This window comes from Mastomys coucha, unplaced genomic scaffold (genome assembly GCF_008632895.1).
Source record: "Mastomys coucha isolate ucsf_1 unplaced genomic scaffold, UCSF_Mcou_1 pScaffold5, whole genome shotgun sequence".
Classification (NCBI taxonomy): domain Eukaryota; kingdom Metazoa; phylum Chordata; class Mammalia; order Rodentia; family Muridae; genus Mastomys; species Mastomys coucha.
Genome location: NW_022196911.1, coordinates 91,023,949 through 91,029,104, shown reverse-complemented (window position 1 = coordinate 91,029,104; position 5,156 = coordinate 91,023,949).

Below are 5,156 nucleotides of genomic sequence, written 5' to 3'. Positions count from 1 at the left end.
CTGGCCTCGAACTCAGAAATCTGCCTGCCTCTGCCTCCCAAGTGCTGGGATTAAAGGCATGCGCCACTCCCTGCAGGAGTTGCTTTTCTACAGGAGGGAGAAAGGATGACACCAAAAGAAGAAGGATGTGCCCCAGCCTGCAGAGGTGGACCCACATGTGAAGAAACACCATGTGTGGGGGCTGTGTGTGTGCAGAGACTAGAGGTGGAAATGATGTCAAAAGGGGCTTTGTGGACATGTGGGGGACTGCAGAAGGGTAGAGCAAGGGCTTCTGGTTCCATGGGCTATGACTACTTTTTGGAGGGAGATGGGAATGAGACGGGATACTGGAGCAGCCAAACTAAAGCCAGGTTCCTAACTACAGTAGCAAAGATCTGGTACAGCGGGCCTCCTTAAAACACCTCTGAGGCCCACCTGTGTCCCACCCATAGACTCACTACCCAATCTCAACTTCACCCCACTTTTGAGCATCAGAGCTAGATAGCATCCTGTTCCTTACAATGGGACACTAGTGAAGGAAAGTGAGGTGGCTCTGGAGTCTATGTGGGGATACAGCTGAGAAGCACGGGCCCTGTGGGAGCCGGCCATGCCAGGTGCGTGTACACAGGAGGGTGTACACACAGGTGTGTGCGGGCACATGCATGCAGAAAGTAACATTGGGGTCCAATGGTAAGAGAGACTTTGTAAAGGAACTTTGTTCTAGTGAGAGGATGGGTCAACTGTGTGGCTGACTAGGGCTCTGATTTTCACAGGGTAGGGACACCTGTGTAGGAAGATGCCATGAGCCAGCCCTTTTTCCTTCTTCAAGGGTGTTGGATTGTCTGGAACTGGAGTTATAGACAAGTGTAGGTATTGGGAATTGAACCTGCATCCTCTGTGAGAGCAACCAGTACTCTTATGCATGAGCCATCTCTCTGGTCCAGACCCCTTCCTTATACAGCCATCTATTGTGTTCTCTGTATTGTATTCCACTGTACATACATTTTGAGACAAGGTCTCCCTAAGGCTAGCCTTAAATGTACTATATAGTTGAGGGTGACCTTGAACCCCTGATCTTCCTGCTTTTACCTCTTAAATGCTAAGCTTACACATGTGCTACTACGTCAAGTTCATGGAAATCAGAACTTGGGCTGTGCGTGCCAGGCAAGCACTCTACCAAACTGAGCCTCATCCCAGACCAAGTAGTACACATTATTGTAAAGAAGCCAATCTCCAGGAACCTTGTCCAGGGTCAGACTACTGTCCAGACAGAACCAGACCCCAGGACTTGGCACCCAGTGTTCTGGCCCAGGGTGTAGCCCTTCGTCGTACGTGGGAGCCAGTCGTCGCAGCATAGTTAGAAGTCTGATAGGATATCGCTGGCTCTAAGACTGGGTACTTCCATCCAGGCGCTCGTACACCTTTGGGATTCTCCGTGAATGTCCATCTGCTCCAGTTCTCAGCCTCTGCCGCTGACCTCATCCTCGTCTTCCTCCCACCATCTGCAGGCTCAGCTGTCACCCAGAACCCCTCTGCCCGCTCCACCTTGTCCCTGCAGCTCCTGCTTTGAGGCCCAGGAACAGCTCCTTGGGCACCATCCATGTTTCTCCAGCTAGGTGCTGCAGTTATTGTCCTGGTGCAGGAGGGCGAGGGGGCGGCCTGTGGGCGGCTGTGACGCCGGGCTGTCTGCCCCGCTCCTCCCCTTGTTATTACCTCTCCTCCAGGCTCCCATTAGCCAGCCTGCCCCAGAGGCCTGTGTAGCCCTGCGCTCCTCCTGGGCTTCTCGGCACCTTTGTTCCTTAATTATCACTGGGGAGCCCCGCTCACCTGCCTGCCACTTTCTAAGAAGCTGTCTGGCTCCCCTTGGCCGCCCTGCACCCTAGAACCTAAGCCCCTAACCTCCTGGGGTTGGGGCTGAGTCTAGCAGTGGCTTGCCCAAGGCTTCAGCAAGCTACAGAGCCCAGGGCTTGGCCTAGCCCCAGTCTCTAGTATAGATCTTCTCTTGTAGACCCTTCCACCACCTCCCCCTCTGAGAAGTCTACTCTGATTAACCTGTTTTAGCTCTCTGTGTTGACAGGGACTTCAAACCATCTGGCTACCTGGATTGGACCACCCAGTGAAGGCCACAATAGTCAGAGAGTAGAGTTAACCTGTGCTTGAATGCCTCTTTGAATGAGCAACTCACTCCCTACGAAGGCAGTCAGTGTTACCCTGAGATGGATGGAGTTGTTAAACAAAACAAAACGAAACAAAACAAAACAAAACAAAAAACTAACAACAGCAAAACATAGTCTCTTCATAAAAAACATGGTCTCTTCATATAGTGTGTGTATTCCTTCTTGGCGCCCTCTAATTTTCATGGCCTTTCTAGAGCCCACCTTGCTCGGTTCCTGAGTCCACACTCTGTCCCATCCATCCTGCTGAGGGTCATGATGCCCACTGTAGACAGGCAAGCTCCCTGGCTCTGTCCACAGGCACTAGGTACCCCTGCCCCACGCAGGAAGCATCCTTGCACCAGCTACCAAGCTCGAGCCCCTGGCTTTCTTTCTGGTCCAGATTTCTGCTACTGCTCTCCAGCAGGAAGGGCAAGGGAGGAGGTGAGGGGTGAGATGCCTCAGGCCAAACAAGCTCCAACAGTCTACACTCCACTGCGGGGGAGGGCTCTGGCTGCACACAAGGCCTAGGCTGGAGAAGGAGGGGCGCGGGGACCTGGGGAGTCAGTGAGAGCCCAAAAACCTGCTTCCAGCATACTGATCCTGGCGCTTGCTCCCTGATGTGGTGCAATGTGGACAGATTGAGGGCTCGTAGGCTGGGCTCCAGATAGAGGGACAGGAGCCGAGCTGACACATCCACCCACATGGGTTCCATATCCTGGGTCTCTTGGGTGCTGTGCGCCTCTTCAGGGACCCAGGGAGGCTAAAGATGATTCCCAGAACTTACCACTGTCTCCGCACTACCCCTCCCCCTCATAGTTGAACCAAGGAGGAAACTGACCAAGCAAAAGGTCCAGTGCCCACAAAGGCTCCTTCCTCACTTTGCATTCTAGCCTTGAGACAGTGGGTAGCATGAGATAGGCTTTCACTTTGTAGCCCAGGCTAGTCTCAAATTGTGAGAGCTGCTCGGACTTCTTACTGGTGTGCACCCATGATGGTGACTCCCCACCAGCTTTGGTCCACTTGAAGGGTCTCCCCCAACATTTTCTGTTTGTTTGTTTTATAGCACTGGGTATATACCTAGGGCTTGTGCAAGCCAGGTGGCTAATCTACCACTTAGACATATTCCCCCAACACAGAGGTTGCCTTTTCAAATGTGTCTGTGTGTTCTTTAAGCATGTCTTAGTTTCTCCTCAGATTGAGGTTCCGTGAGCATAGAGTAACACCTCTGTGCTTGGACAGCAGCTCTTGGGGGGTAGGGTCATGTTTCTTCCCAGAGAGCCAAGTGGCATATTCCCTCAGACTTGGGCCCAGGAAGAGTGATGACAGCGGCTCCGCCCCCGGACTTGGCTCTGGACAGCTGATGTCCCAGGAGTGCCTGAGGGACGCCACAGGGTGCCTGGCACACGCTGAAGGACGCACTGGACAAACAGCAGCTGGGGTGGAGGACTGGAGTCAGAAGGCTACCTCTAGCCACCAGACTGTGACCTCAGCGGGCTGCCTGTACTGCTCTCCGGATCTGACTCAGTCCCTTCCCTGGGCCTGCTGCTGGGCAGCCTTGCCCAAAGTCAGCCCCAGGAGGCCATTAGCTTTCAGGAGCTCCACCCTGACAGAGACCATCTCCAGCTCTGCTTGCCCACTAGAGGTTTCAACAGGATGTGGGGAAGCCGGGGGCAAAGGTCACCGGCTGGCCACTTGCTCTACCACCTCCGACCTTTCCCTCTCCAGCCTGGGGTAGAATCCCCTCAGCAGGCTGGTGCAGAGGGATCCCCATAAGGCAAAAGGGGGTACTTTCTCCAGGATGGCAATTCTTCAAGTCACCCCAGAATCTTCCTCGTTAGATAAAAATGAAGCCAACTCTTTTAGAATGTTCTAGAGCCTGAGTTTGAATGTCTGGAGGATTCTGAATGTGGGAGACATTGAACTCCTAGGAGGGAAATGGAGAGAGTTGACCTCAGTTGGTCTTAGCACTTGTGCCTTACTTAGCCAAAAGACTCTAAATCAGTAGGCCTTGGGGGGTGGGGTGGGGGGTCCTGCCTTGCTAACCCCTCCCCCCATACACATTCCCTGCACTTTCTGGGCCCCATCTACCTCTGGAGCTCCCTGTCTCCTCACTTGTCCCCTCCAGGCTGAGCCATCTTCCCTTTTAGTTTTGTTACTGGGTTTATTTACCTGTTTATGTGAGGAGGATGAGGGCACATGTGTGCCTCAGTATGCATGTGTGTGTGTGTGTGTGTGTGTGTGTGTGTGTGTGTGTGTAGAGAGAGGGTAATTTGCAGGAGTTGGTTCTCTCCTTCTACCATGAAACTCTCAAGGATCAAACTCAGGTCATCAGGCTTGGTGGCTAGCACCCCTACCCCCTAAGTCAGCTCACTGACCCCCCCAGCTTATGGTTCCGCACACATCCCAGGCCACTCTTCACCTCAAGACCTTTGCTGGCAGTTCCTTCCAAGTAGGATGCTCTTTCCAAACTTTCCCTTATTTACTGTTTTTAGATTTATTTACTTATTTATTTTATGTATATGAGTACACTATTGCTATCTTCAAACACATCAGAAGAGGGCATTGGATCCCATTACAGATGATTGTGAGCCACCATGTGGTTGCTGGGATTTGAACTCAGGACCTCTGGAAGAGCAGTCAGTGCTCTCAACTGCTGAGCCATCTCTCCAGCCCCGTGCTTTAAGAAAAAAAAATTATTTATTTATTTTAGGTATGTGAATACACTGTCGCTAAACAATTATTTATTTATTTTAGGTATGTGAATACACTGTCGTTGTTTTCAGACACACCAGAAGAGGGCATCAGATCCCATTACAGATGGTTATGAATCACCATGTGGTTGCTGGGAATTGAACTCAGGACATCTGGTTTTTAAGGTTTTTCGAGACAGGGTTTCTCTGTATAGCCCTGGCTGTCCCGGAACTCACTATGTAGACCAGTCTGGCCAAGAACTCAGAAATCTGCCTGCCTCTGCCTCCCAAGTGCTGGGATTAAGGGCGTGCGCCACCACTGCCCGGCTAT